This window comes from Globicephala melas, chromosome 8 (genome assembly GCF_963455315.2).
Source record: "Globicephala melas chromosome 8, mGloMel1.2, whole genome shotgun sequence".
Lineage (NCBI taxonomy): Eukaryota > Metazoa > Chordata > Mammalia > Artiodactyla > Delphinidae > Globicephala > Globicephala melas.
The window spans coordinates 26,694,095-26,709,656 of record NC_083321.1 but is presented as its reverse complement, the minus strand read 5'-3'; the positions used below and the strand labels follow the sequence as shown (position 1 = coordinate 26,709,656).

Genomic DNA, 15,562 nt, shown 5'->3' with positions numbered 1-15,562 from the left:
TGAAATTCCATGAAAAATCATGCTATTAGCCAGACACCGTTTTATATGATTTACAGGTTTTAACTCATTTAGTCCTCTCAACAACTCTATGAGAGGACTATAATACCATTGTAATACCATTATCCTCATTTACAGGTGAGAAAATTGAGGCACAGAGAAGTTAAATAACTTGCACAAGATCTCACAGCTTGTAGGTGATTGTGCTGGTATATGAAGTCAGTTCTAGAAACTGCTCCAAATCACTACACTCAAAAAAAAAAAAAAAACACTACACTCTTCTGTCTCCATCATACATTTTCTGCCATTTTTTCAAGTTCAATACGTCTGAAACAAAATTTCACATTTTTTTGCACAACTTGATGCACCCTTCACACTTCTTATTTCTGTCAATGTTTCCACTTTTTTCAAGGTTTTCCACTATCTTGGGGAGATTTTGAACCCTTGTTTCCTATTCATTTCTCTGCAACCAATTGTTTATTCATTCAATGATATTTATTGGGTGTCCACTCCTCAAGGCACCAGGGTGACAGCTGTGAATAGGACAGAATAGCTTGTACAGATCACAGCCTCTTGGGGAGAGACAAACAGTGGAAGTCCTCTCTGAAGACGGGACATCTGAGCCGAGAGGCCTGAATGATGAGAAGTTAGTGATGAAAACCTGAGGGAAGGAGCATTCCAGGCAGAGAGAATCAAGCACTGAGTCTCCGAGGTGAGAAGGAGCTTGGTGGGTTTGAGAAAGAAAAATAAAGTAAGTTTGGACAGGGAGAGAATATGTATGGATAAAGCCAAAAGGTAGAAAGGGGCTAGACTGTGTAGGCCAGGATGAGGGGTTGGGGGTTTATTTTGGATGTGATGGGAAGCCATTGGAAGGCTATCAGCAGAGCACCTTCTGAAGATCAGACTGTAACGGAGTGTAGGGAACACTGGTGGTGTCCCCTGGATTCTTTTCACCAGGCTAGTGTGCCCAAACTCCAGCTGCTGTGACTCCAGGCAATTAATGCCTCACAGCTGACCCTTCTCCAGAGACCTGCCCGTCGGCTGAAAGGAACCAGCCAACTAGTCAGGAAATGCCTGTGAGGTGATGAGCTCTTCCTTCCTACTCAGGGGGACAGTCCACAGCCAACGACTGGGGGGACACAACAGCTAGTCCCCTTGCCTCAGGGAGGGGCAGCTCAGCGGTGTGTTTCCCACTCCAGACTGGGACTAGACTTCAGCTTAATACAGGGCTTGGCCAAGCTTCTGCCTCTGCCCTGTGCTGCCTCCCTCACTCCTTCACAGGTTTCACGTGACAGTGTTCCCTAAGGCCCTTGCACAAAAATCACCATCTCAGGCTCTGCGTCTGGGGAACCTGACCTCAGACAGAGTCAAAGAAGGGAGACCTAACTCTCAGCTCTGCCGTCTTCACAATAACTCTTCAAAGCATCCTTTCTTTCCATTCCCAGCCAGGCCCACTTGCCCCCTGCTCTCTCAGCCTCATCTGAGAGATCATCTACAAGAGCATCCTAATTGTATTTGACCCTCCTCCATTACACCTGACATTCTATACTCCAATTACAGCTGAATTTCCCTACAACAGCAATTTTGTCACTGCCCGATGAAAAAGTTCTGGAAGTTAGCTTTTGAAGTTTTCCACGAGTCAGTCAGCCAGCCAGTCTGTCTGTACGTCTGTCTGTCGGTCAATCAAGCAGTCCACAAATACTTATTGAGCCCATCTTATATGCCAGACCCTGTGCAAGGAATATGAAACAGACACAGTCCCTTCACTTAAACGCACATCTAACAGAAGAGTTTACTGACAATCTGACCCTATCCAAACTTACTTGGTTTTATCTTACTCTAGTTTATAGCACTACCTAAGCTGTCTGTTGATTATTCCATGAATACAACAAGTTCATCTTTAAGTCCATCCTTCACCTATTCAGACTCAAGTCCTTCTCAAGATCCAGTTTAAGACCTTCCTTCAGCGCTCCAGCCTAAAATGACCTGTCATTGCTTGAATCCTTTGAGCATTTGCAGCCTGTAACACTCACCCATATATTCATTCAACAGTGTTTGAGAACTTACCCCATGCCAGGCACTACCTGCTAGGGAAAGAGTGTAAACCATCTGGAATTATTATGTAAATGTTTTATAAGTGTATATCCTATTTCTGCTTCTGTATTTAAACCCTTAGAAAGTAGGAATCAAGTCTGTATTTCTCATTACTTGCTCCAGGGTATATAGAAATTCACTGCACATGGTATAGTTACTAGATGTTAACTCTTCCTGTGCATTTAAGTGTTCAACTGATACAAATTTAATTTTATGTCACTTTTCATAACATACCAATTACGCAAAATAAACTTTATTGCCTATGTGTATGTACCTACCATCTTTATTTCCTACCTCTCCCCAGTGTGAACTTAAATATGATTGTTCTACCACCTTGATGTTCACTAATGACCACAATGGCATACAATTTTTTCAGGAAAAGAAGAATACTTGACAAGGAGAACTGCTTGGCAAATGAAGGTCTAGAAGGAGTGGAATAGACTGGGATGAACTCAGAGTATATTTAAGGTAAATGCTTATATTTTCCTCAAGTCTCCCTTTGAAGGTCGTCTCTTCTAGGAAGTCTTTTCCAGCTTGGACCCCCTGCTTTCTGCTCTTTGTGAAGACATCTACCACTGAACTGAACCCATTGCACTAGCACTTTATGCTTTCTTGGCTAAACATGCACTGCTTATCTGGGGCATGGAGTAGGTGCTCAATAAGTGTTGAATGAATTAATGAATGAACCTGTCTTTTATTCCAATAAAACATTTCAATAAAAGGAATATATTCATAATTCTATTACCTAAAAACAACTAAGGACACTTTACTCCACTTAAAAATTAGGCAGCCTAAATTTTTTTTTAAATCACATTTCTGAAGTTCCAAATAGGTTTTTTGAAAGAACTCTAGGTGGATCTAGGAAAACCACATAATACATTTTCAAATAAATTTGAAAATATTCTTTACAACATAAATTATATATAGGTGTTTTTAAAGGTACTCCTACTTTCCAGATCCTTGTCGATAAACATGGAAAGACTATTGGAAATATACAAAACTTTTTATACAAGTAAAGATTTTTAAACCAACCTGCAAAGCAGCCTAATGAAATAATACTAATGATGACTAAAACATATTAATAATATACTAGATAGGCAGGAAAGCCTTAAAAGCATGGGCTCTGAAGCCATACTCCAGGGATCTGAAACTTAACTTTGCCTCTTGCTAACTCTGTAACCTTGTGAAATCAGTCAATTTCATTTGTCTTACTTTTCTTATCTGAAAAATGGGAACAATAATAGTAATTCCCTTACCTGTTTTATGGATTAAAGAAATTTCTACAGATAGAACACTTTTGCGTTAATATGAAACACAGTGAATGTTGCTGATATTATTATCCTCCTCGTGATTTTCAGCAAGAAATTAGCATATAGAAAGCAGTGCATTAAGTACTTTGTATACACTAACTGGTCTTATCCTCAAAACCCTACGAAGCAGATAATATTACAATCTTCATATCACAGATGAGGAAAATGAGACCTGGAGAAATTAAGCAACTAGATCTGTATAATAAATCGCTTAAGAGAATCAGAGATCAGACCCAGGCTGAATGATTCCAGAGCCTGCTTTTTTAACTGTGACACTGTACACTCCCTCAAGTGCCTAAAAAGTAATAAAAGAATTCCCTTAATTTAAAATAACTGGATTTCCCATGCTTCTTACTTTCCCACTTTCCACCATCATCCCACCTTAGCACCCATTTAAAAAGCATCTGCCTTTAGTGGCTATATTTTGTTCAAAATGTCCTTATGGAAACCACTGTGACTCAGTTTACTAATCTTTGTGTCTGTTGTCAGTCAAATAAGGTTTTTCAACCTCAGCAAGCGTTGACATTTCTTTGTTCTTTGTTGCGGGGGGGCTGTACTATGCGTTGCGGAATGTTTAGCAGCATCCCTGGCCTCTACCCACTAGATGCCAGTAGCACCTTCCCCATTAGGATAACCAAAAAATGTTTCCAGACATTGCCAAATGTTCCCCAGGAGTTGAAATTTCCCCTAGTTGAGAACCACTGCAGCAAAGGAGTTTGAGACAATCCCCCTCTGCAGAGGTGCAGGGCGCTGTGAATAAGCTACTGGCACACACCATGCTCTTTTCCGATTCCAACTCCTGATCATGACTTTTCCCCTCCCTCTTTGCTGGGCTATCTTCCTTCCTTCTCAACTCAGTGCCACCTCCTTTAATCTACCCTCTTCAAGCTTCACAGCCTCACCTTTGCGTCCCACATTTTATTGAACTCTTCTGTTTTTGTATGTGTGTCCCTGTCAGACTTTGAACATTTCAAGGGTATGAAATGTGATTTCATCTGTGTGCCTCCAGTATCTGGTATGTTGTAAACAGGTGTGCTTGCTGGATGTTTAACAAAATAATAAAAGTTGATCATACATATTCAATGTAAGCATTTGTTCCCTGCTGCAGAGCCAGCACCTGAAATAATGTTTAATCCCATAGTAAATGCTTAATAAATATTTGGAAAATATTTTTCAAACATGTCAGATCAGAGTATGACTATTATTTCATTAGGTGGGTATTAGGTAATATTTCCATTAGGTAGATATTAACTTGACTTATATTTTCTTTGTATATTGCAAAAAGATTACATTTTTATACTCATAACTAATTAGCATTTTCATTACCATGTCCCTCCTTGAATTTACTCAGAAACCAGAATATGTATCATGGAGGACAAAGTAAGAAGAAGCAAAAAAGTCATAGGCTTAGTGCATTACTTTGCAAGGGTTCAGAACTATAAAACCAATGAAACTTTAAAAATTATTGATTCTAACCACCCATTTCATTTACTCAATTAGTCATTCAACATACATTCACTGAGTGCCTACCAAACGTTCCTGCACAGGCTCCGGACACGCAGGCTCAGTGGCCATGGCTCACGGGCCTAGCCACTCCGCAGCATGTGGGATCTTCCCAGACCAGGGCACAAACCCGTGTCCCCTGCATCGGCAGGCGGACTCTCAACCACTGCGCCACCAGGGAAGCCCTCTTGGTCTTTTGGGAGAACAAGAAAGGAAAACAACACACAGTATGACAGGTGCTTAGTCAGAGATGTCACAGGGTATTGAGGGAGCCTGGAGTAGGGCACATGCCACAGCATGTGGTGGCCAAGAAAGTCTCCCCAGGGGAAGGGTGTGAGGTAGGACTTGAAGGATACATGGAGTTGGGAAAGCATCCTCCAGGGAGGGGAAACAATGTAGGTGAAGACCCAGAGTTATGCAACAATATGATGGACTGTTGGGAGGAAAGTGAACACAGAGAGGCCAGAGATGGGAGCAAGGAAGGCGGGACGTAGCCTATACAGATCAGAGCCTCTGCACAACTCTAAGAAGTCCCACATTCCCCAAAGCAAGCCATTCTATCTAATCTTTTGGACAGGAGGGACTACTGGAAAAATCTTCCTTACGTTAAGGCAAAATCCATTTCCCTATGGAAAGGGATAATCCATTTCCCTATGGAAAGCTATCGGGGTAAGTGAGGACGAGTACAGATCTGGAACAGCATGTCTTGAAGTGTGCACCACAGGCCTTCTATATGAGAACCAACTGGAGGACCAGGGAACCCTCACATTTAGCAACACGAGGTGAATCACAGCTCTAGGGACATATGCCTTCATATGAAGAAAGGTGATGAGGGCTGACAGCCAGGGTAAGCGTTATTACATCCAGAGGCAAGAAGAAAAATAGGATCTGACTCTTTTACACCAGCTTGGAGCACCTAGGATGCTCAACAAAGACCTGAGTGGGTTTTAGCCCTGGTGAGAAAGAGGGTTAAGCAAGGCTGGGAGTGGGTGGAATACGGAGTAATCAAGCAGTGAGGGGACTCTTGGGCATGGGGGACAGGAAGCCAGTCTGAGTATTAAAGCAATAAATGTATTGCCATCTAAACCCACTTTGAACTTCTCAGGAAACATAAGAGCCATGGCTAACAAATGCTCTCTACACCTCTGTCTTTTGTTAACTTTCTTATCTCAAAACCCTGACACCCCTCCCAGGGCTGAGGCTATCTGGTACCTTTGTAAGAATTAGAAAACAGCCTCGGGCCTCCCTGGTGGTGCAGTGGTTGAGAAACCACCTGCCAACACTGGGGACACGGGTTCGATCCCTGGTCCGGGAAGATCCCACATGCCGCGGAGCAACTAAGACCGTGCACCACAACTACTGAGCCCACGCGCTGCAACTACTGAAGCCCACGCGCCTAGAGCCCGTGCTCCACAACGAGAGAAGCCACCTCAATGAGAAGCCCGCACACCCCAACGAAGAGTAGCCCCCGCTCACCGCAACTAGAGAAAGTCCCACGCGCAGCAACAAAGACACAACGCAGCCAAAAATAAATAAATAAATTTATTAAAAAAAAAAAAAAAAGAAAACAGCCTCTCCACCCCCACCCAGCTCCACAGTCCTTCAGCTGTGCACGACAGGGAGCAGTGGCCCGAAACCTTTCCAAAGGTCACCCCGTCTCCTCTTTCTTACTTCCTCACTTTCAATAGTAGTTAATAAGCACCTACTGTATGCAAGGTACTATGAGAAATACAAAAGGAAGTGTTAAATGAAGAAGAAAGCCTCCCCCCACCTCCCCAACCACCAAAAGAAAAAAAGATTGAGGGTAGAGAATGGGTAAAAAAGGGCATTCCTGAGAGGATGTGGGAAGACTGAAAATCACAGATCTATAGGTTCCTGGGAGAATAATTTATCCCAGCACTCCACTTTGGACCATTGTCTCGTCTCAGACAATCATTAGCATAACCATTAGCCTCTCTGCCATGTAATTATTCTTGGGCTGGCTTACTCTGGCCCCCTGCCAAACGGGAACATTCACAAATCTACATATGAATTTGGGATAGGGGATTTTTAATATACTCCTTCTAAATGTCCACTCACTGTTTGCAGCCAGGCAGTCTGCTCTAATGAGGTCTTTACCCTCCCCTCCCACCACCACCTCATTGGAATATGGATGGTTCATCATGGTACCTATTTGGTCCGTCATTCAATCACTGAACAACATTTACTGAGCAACTATTAAGTGCCAGGCCCCGTGCCAAAAAATGATGGTGAACAAGGCAGCCTTGGTTTATGCCCTAAGGAACCTGGTTTAGAGGGGAAAGCAGATGTTTATTTCACCAGTCATTATAAATCTGATGGTCACAAAAGGGTACATTGAGAATGAGCTTATCCTTACTAGTGGGAGCTTCCACAGAAAGTAGGACCAAATACAATGTCAATCCGTCCATGAAGCTCGAAAGCAGGAGCCCTGGAGCTCCCCTTTGGAGAGTTCCTCAATCTCCCCCTTGTTGACGGTACTCTCAGCAAATTCTCTGTCCCTACACACACAACTGTCAAAGAAGGGGTCCTAGTCTCACTTTATCATCTCATGCCCTCCTTTAAACTTGCTAGCCACACCTAGTGGGTTCCAAAGCATCATGACCAGACCCGTCCCAGTGTTTCTCTCTAGAAAGTTAAGAGCCCACTGGGTGAGGATAGGGGTGAGGCCTGCACTCTAGTGAAGTTCTAGTGAAGGTCTGTCATAACCTTGGAAAAAACTTCCCCAAAGGGCTACATCCCAGTCAAGTCCCCTTGACTGTTCATGTTCATACACTTACTCTCTTGCAACACTCAGAGAATATTATGCCCCAACCATAGGATGTACTTTATTTTGAAGAACCCACAACCTATTTTATTTTCCTGGTTTTGTTTATAACCAAATCATGAAAAAAATAAAGCATGTTCTAGCATTAGAAGGTCTATCTACAGTATGACCACATTTTCTCAGTCTACTTTAATGAAAGCCAATACCCGCCAAGAAATTAAATAAACCTGAGTGCTCCCCACATTGTAATTTTCCATTCTGCATGTGCAAGGCAAAGAGAATACTGCCTTAGTCTGTCACCAGAATAAAAACAGCAAACTTGCAACTTCAAGTCCATGGGCTTATTAAAAATCTTATTTTTAAAAATTCATTCTCTTGTAGTTGGGCGATAAACTTGAAAATACATTAATGCTCTGACTGTCAAGTAAGTATAGATAATGACATTAAATGTGAACAAGCACATCATTTCATGGGTGCAAGACGAGTTTATAAAATATAAATGCTCTGACAGTAAGAAAACATACTGCTATATTCAATTATATCATCTGCTCAAAATACAATTGCTTCTGTGTTTGGTAAATAGACTAAATCCAGGTCACATTCCTGTGTTCAACTGAGTTTCTAGTCACTCCCTTTTCTCTAAATACTTGCGTTCTTTGTTTCTACATGTTCTTAAGTGTCATCATTTATTGCTATAGGCATGATGGCTATACTTAACTCATAACGACAGTGGTTGTCATTAGATTTTAACTCAGTAACACTAGTCTGACATATCATTTGAAGTATGTCTTCAATTTAAATTTGATTAAAATTACAAACATCCCATCTATTGTGCCAATCAAAATGTTGTCACCCTTTCCTTGAACTTTTCTGTGAACTTTCTTGAAATAAGTTATGGCAGCTTAAAGTTAAGGCTCGCCTTGGGTCATAAACATATTTTAAAATACCACTCTTGGAATTGAGCAGAGCAAGGCCAATTGGGGCTCCTTTTCTAAAAGGACTTGATTTTGACTCACACCCCAGAAAAATTCTCAAAGCAAAAAGTACAATATAGTGAGACTTCCAAGGCTTTAACTCAGATTCCCATATCATGCTGTAACACAAGTGCTTGGTAGGGATTTTAATTTGGTTGTATGTATTTTAAGATCTCGGACCTAGCAAATACCTTTGGTAGTAAAACCAGGTACTTTCATGTATGCAAAACTGATGGAAACGTGTTGAGCAAGAGCTGGAGCAAAAGAAGGAAAATAGATAAAGAACATGTGCAAATACAATGTTTTAGACACATATACAGCAGGCTTCTTACATACATCGTCTTATTTACTCCTCATAGCTACACTATTGGGCTCAATTTATGGATGAGGAAAATGAGGCTAAGAGAGGTTAAGTGACGTGCCCAGGTTCATAGAGTAGTTTGCTTCCCTGGCAGTGATAAAAAAGTAGAGACAAATTATTGTGTTGTTGTTGCTGTTTTCCCAAACCCAGGCAGCTATTCTGGGAAGGTAACAGTGGACACAAGGTTCTGATTAATAGCCTTGGGATCTTTTTTTTTAGCGTTTTTCTATGTATGGGAAGATGCAAGAGCCTGGGCTCATTGAAAATATTCCTTTGATATGCATCTTTTTAAAGATAAATAAATAAATAAATAAATTTATTTTTGGCTGTGTTGGGTCTTCGTTGCTGCGTGCGGGCTTTATCCAGTTGCAGTGAGCAGGGGCTACTCTTCATTGCGGTGTGCGGGCTTCCCATTGTGGTGGCTTCTTTTGTTGCGGAGCACGGGCTCTAGATGTGCGGGCCTCAGTAGCTGTGGCACACGGGCTCAGTAGTTGTGGCTCGCGGGCTCTATAGCACAGGCTCAGTAGTTGTGGTGCACGGGCTTAGTTGTTCCGCGGCATGTGGGATCTTCCCGGACCAGGGCTCAAACCCGTGTCCCCGGCATTGGCAGGCAGATTCTTAACCACTGTGCCACCAGGGAAGCCCTGCCTTGGGATCTTAACAGCATTTGGAACTTTAGTTATGTGTATGAAATGCTATTCTCTGTGTTCTATTTTGACGATGGATTTATAAACATTTAATTTTCAAATAATTTATCGTTTTTTTTTAGAAAATTAAGCCACTATCCAATAATCCTTTTAGATATTACCTCTATTATACAGGTAAGGATAATGACATGCAGACCAATCTGCCCAAGGACATATAACAGGGACTAGAATCTTGCAATACCACCTGACTTCAAGTCGAGTGTTCTTCCCACTAAATAATAATGCATTTCTCATGTCTCTCCTAACAGATATCTGAAAGCTTCAAAAACGAATGGTTTGGAAGGCAAAACCCTGAAAGAGTATGTATAGACTATATAAATGAATTCTCAGGTAAAGTAGCAAGCAGGGTAGGTAGACAACTGCCTAAGAGATTTCATTTAAAAAGGTTACTGCAAACGCCTGGTTCAGATTTTAAATTCCCTCCTTTTGTTTCCATGACATCATTTATTCTTGTGATACTACCCTTTTTATTGCCTTTATAACACTTAACACTGTCAATAAATAACTTATTTAGTTCTCTATATGTTTATGTCTATTGCTTCTTCCACCTTATTAGAACCAGAGTTCCACAAGACCTCTGTCTTGTTCACACCATATCCTGGCATACTGTAGGGATTCAATAAACACTACTTGAGGAAATGACTGAATGAATGAATGGTCTCTCTTTAACTATTCCTCTGTCTCCTTAGACAGAACCATATTTTTTTTTTATTGCCTTCCACTCACTCTCTCAGCTCTAGTCAGGGAGATGTTCTCTCTGTCCACTTTTACCCATGTAGCAAACAACTCAAGGTGATAAAGACAGCATTTATAACCCTTCTGAGTTAATATTCTAGTGAGAATTAAAATTTATCAGATTTCTTTGCAGCTATGACAGAAAGACCATATCCAAAACCCTTAAGGTCAGATATGATTCCATAAGTAGAAATTTTTGAATTTCAAAAATGTTAATATGTTACATATATCAAATATTATGTAATGTGCCCAGCAAGGTCTAGGAGAGCAGCCCATAATCAAACACATTAATTATTTTTCTTCAAAACAATCGATTGGTTATACCAAATAAGGTCCTGCTATTAAATGAGTTATGAAAAAATTGTTTGGTCATCTGCAATTTTGGATTTTAGAATTGCATATAAGAGACTGTGGACTTGTAGCACTAACTCAGGGGTTGTAAGGAGAAAGTATAATACACTTTAAGCACGTGCTGAGTGCATGGCATGCAGAAAGTATTCAAATTATCAGGACAGTTATAGGTTTGCAGGCATCTTCATTAAACAAGTGTAGCCTCTGTGTGCATATATACAATATATACAATTCAACAATTCATGGATATGTCAAGAATTTAGATGTTTCTCAATGATTTGTTATTTTGACAGTATGAGATGTTGCCATATGCTTGCTCTAAATTTTCCTACTGGCTAAAGGATTCCTTTCGGTGGCAGGGGCCGTCCATCTCTTGCAATGTCTTCAGACCCACATCTGTTTATATAGTAAGGATACTGTACACATTTCTAGGTTTAAAACTTTTGAAATAGGGAAATATATAAAATATACGTCTATAGTTTTACCCTCACTTGTAGAAATAGATAAAAGAATCATGTGCTCTCTCAGAAGTGGGTTTTTTTTCTCTGCATAATATCATTTTCCTGCTTTTGGTATATGCAGCTAAGTGGGAGAGGAGGTGGACTGACAATCTCACCTAATACCTATACTATACAAACAAAATGATAATAGAGAATTTGGGAACACCCACTCTAACTCCTGTTGCAGCTGCCCAAGTTAAGTAGTGGTCACGCTATGGGTGAACATCACAAAGCCCAGTATTAGCTTTAGCAGGACTAATGCAGCCATCGGTGTAGACAGCACTGTAGCATTGTCCTGAGATCCAGCAGCAAGAATAGCAAGTGTGATGTGGGTAGTGGATCACTTCTTGAAACTTGTGCTTTTAACACAACCATTTAAAAGTCGACAAATTCAGGAGACATATAATGGAACAGAATATAATGCATGAATCCAGGTTCATTAAACTAATGCATTTTTTGAAAAACAAAATATGACAGAACATTTCATTACTGATGCAGATATGAGAAAAAGTGTTATGCTGCTATTTAGAATGTGTCTTGTATGCCGTGGAATTGAAATATTTCCAAATCATCAATAATTAAAATGATGAGAATCCATCATTTCACTGACATTTACTTCTACATGAAAAGATGGCCTATTTTAAATGTGCTCACACATATTCTTGTCAATCACTAGCTGTCACAGCAAATTATTTCATTTTGTAGATCACATGGCAGTTAGCAGAAATCTCTAGGTTTAAATTTAGATCTTAGGTGTAGTATCAAGAACTCTTTTCATGGCTTTTTTTTTTCTGTGACTACATCTTCACAATACAGTATATAAAAGATGTAAAATCCTATTCGTAATACTCAGTTTCACTTCTGGTTAACAAAACTCAGGACTGAAATGAATCACTATAAATGATAACACTGAAAGCCAAATAGTAGAATAGGATATACAGGAAAGAAGGAAAATACAAAACTAAAAACAATAAATGAATAAAAATAAACAATCAGAACTCCATACACAGTGAAACTTGGACCTAATGAATTAGGCCCAAACAGATTTTTTCCCTCATCTTTTTTAAGACATTTAAGCTACTGCAGAGCATGAACCATTTCTTATGCTAGGTTTGCATTGCCTACAGCTCCTAGCAGTTGTAAAGGAGCTGAACTCTTATAAACCCCATGAATCTGATGCAAGAATTTTTACTGTGCCACTATTAAGTAGAAGATCCAGGACACTGTGAATAAAACCTAAACTGTATGCCCATGAATCTGAAAACTTTAAAAATGCCTTTTCAAACAACTCATTAACTACATCTTCACAGTTCTAGAGGAATCATTAATAAATTTCAGAATCTTCAAATGGCAGAATTACAAGACTTAATAAGACAGTTGATCTTCATCAAATCTCTTCATAAAAATGCTTTCTGTTTTTCCCACACACAATTAATCTTTCTGTTTAGGTGTTCAACTTTAAATGTAAGAATTATTCTAATATTGCATTTCAACAGGGAATGCTTCATGTCAGTCTTGACCTTGGCTTGACCTCTATATGAAAGCTCTGTGTTTGGAGGTATGTGATGAATAGCTCTCCAGCTTTCTATTAAATCCAGTGCCACTGGTTGTCAACAGTGATGCTCAAAAGGGTGGTAAAATATTTCAAAACTCAGAGATGTTCTGCAGGTCTCTTTCTACCTTAGTAAATCTGGAAATAGTTCCAAGGCAATTTTCACTCTCTACACTATTTTTCTAAAGAATAAGAAAATAATGAAGTATGGAAATATAATTGCCAAAATATACATAGATTTATTTGGCTTTCCTGTGCCAGAAATAAAGTGAATTTTCCTTTGGAGGGCCCAAAGCATTCGGTTTAAAATTTTTTTTTTAATTTAAAATCAGAGATGAAGGGATAATGACAAAAAAAGAAATCAGACTATGAGTCCCTTTTTTTATCTGTCTCTGATCTGGCCTCGTACCTGGCACATAGTAGACTCTCAATGAATGTTTGTTGAATGAATGAAAATCAGTATATTAAAATAATGACCAGTTACTGACTCTAATGCTTGTTGGTGAGTTGTACATAAAATATTCATGCTCATTTGGAAAGATACAACAGTAACACCAAATTCTACCAGGAGTTTTCCTCCAATTTACCTTAAGAAAATAGAATTTTCCAACTTCTGAGAATGCCTCCTTACTCTAAATTTATCTACCACTTTCAAAGCTACTCATGCATGTTTTATTTTTATGGTAAACTCATGACAACAAGTTGGCAAATTATCGATTATCTATGAAACTCATGCAAGAAAGGTAATTTTAACCTGATTTGAAAAAGTGAATGTGTAGGTGGTATACATATATGAAATCTCCCCACACCCCTCTCAAATTATATACATATATATGATAAATTACATATATGAAACAAAGTATTATTTAATATATATATAATAAATTATTGGTGTTTATATTCTTGTTCTGAAAGAAACCAAGTATCAATTTTTAGGCTTATAGGCTTATCTATGAGCTTAACTTAGACAAGTGGTTTTTTCCCCATTATACTTAAGTCTTTTTAACGGACATGTGATGTGCTAGTCTGTATCCAAGCTCACCTACAATTTCTTTTCTCAAAAGACGAGGCACATCTGCCACCTGCTCTACTCCGTGTCCCAGCAACAACTGTCGAGCAGCATAAAGATTGATTATCAGTCAAAAACCATTGCACAACACCAGATTTTGGTGGGTTAAGCTTGCTGATCCAGCAAGAGATGGTGTGAAATTTTCAGGAGTGTGTGCCAACATTTTGGTGCTAAAAGAACAGCAGTGCATGTCACAGTGAAACACAGCCAAAGATACGCAGACAAAGCAGAGAAGTTTTTTGTTCTAGACTTGGCTTTAAAAGGATAAAAGAGAAAACAAAAAGTAGGAGGAAATTAGTTTGTACATTTAAAAATCATCCACCAAGCTTAGTCATGTGTGTGACATTGTTATTTTAGGCATACATGTCCAGATCTTCTAAGAAGCTTAGCTATAAATAATTTTTATATATCTCTTGCAAAATACCATAATCATAAGAACGGCAAGTACTTCTGATTAATAAAAATAAATGAGGATCTTAAGGAAGCATTTATCATATATATATCTGAATATAAAAAAGTCACAGAAACATTTACCCACAAAGACTCATGCTTTTATACAAGCAGATGATTCACTGAATACAAAATAAAGGCAGCCATATTTTAAAGTTGAAGCAAAATTTGAAAAATATATGGGTCTACACTACTGCATAGGTAATTTTCACTGTGTATTGTAGCAACAAGTTTCTTTACAAGGACCAAATTACCTTGAACTTTCTAAGGAATTCAAGAAATTATTTCCTAATGATCAAGTATTCTTAAAGAGATAGACATCCTAGTATCATTTTATATAATAACATTAATAGAAGAAGAATTTTCATCACTTCATCTGTAATGAACTTCAGAATCACTTTTTTTCTACTTATGCAATTACTGCCTAGACTTGCCTTTGGTTCACTGGCTTTACAGCAGTTGCAGGAAAAAAAAGAATACTTCTAATAAGGTATAAAAAGCAGAGGGGAATACAGCAGTTAGATACACTGAATTTGTATGGCAAAGTTCTTATGTCATTTAAATGTGATTACCATATACAGCACTTGATAACAGACCCTGGGTATGACATGCTTAGAAGAATATTCTTACACAGTGGTACTTTTATTTCTCTCTTAAAACAGATTCTTTCCCACTGAAAAAAATTTTTCTTTTAATTTTAGAAAATCTCCACATTTCTGAAGTGTTAGAAACAATGGACTTTTAAAAAAGACCTTACCTACAAGTGTGTCTAAAATATACATATTCATATTTTGTAAATGTAAAATATATATACATTTCAAGGTTAAAAGTCAAGCTGTAGCATTTATCTTATGAAAAATTTCATTTGGAAAATCACATGTATATAAGAATTATATGTTCATTACTGGCCACATTTTCAAAATTATGTTAATGCCATCTGAAAAAAGACCAAGAGTGTAAATGAATAAATGATACTTGAAACTTTGAACTATTTTCTGAGAGAATAAGTCTAATGAATTATGTCTGTTGAGTGTCACAGAAACTAAACAGTAAATTCAATAATCTCTGATTTAATTTATTATATTTTCACCATTTAACCTCCTGCAGGCTCCCTAATGTCTATTCAGATCTATATTAAATTAAGCACCAATGCTAATGAAGGGCAATAAACGTG

At 38.7% G+C, this 15,562-nt stretch overlaps 1 protein-coding gene across 1 annotated transcript in view; it reads right to left on the bottom strand.

Annotated features, from left to right (window-relative positions):
- The window catches only part of DCDC1 (doublecortin domain containing 1), a 470,602-nt gene that overhangs the window by 408,377 nt on the left and 46,663 nt on the right, over positions 1–15,562 (bottom strand). The window lies entirely within an intron of this gene.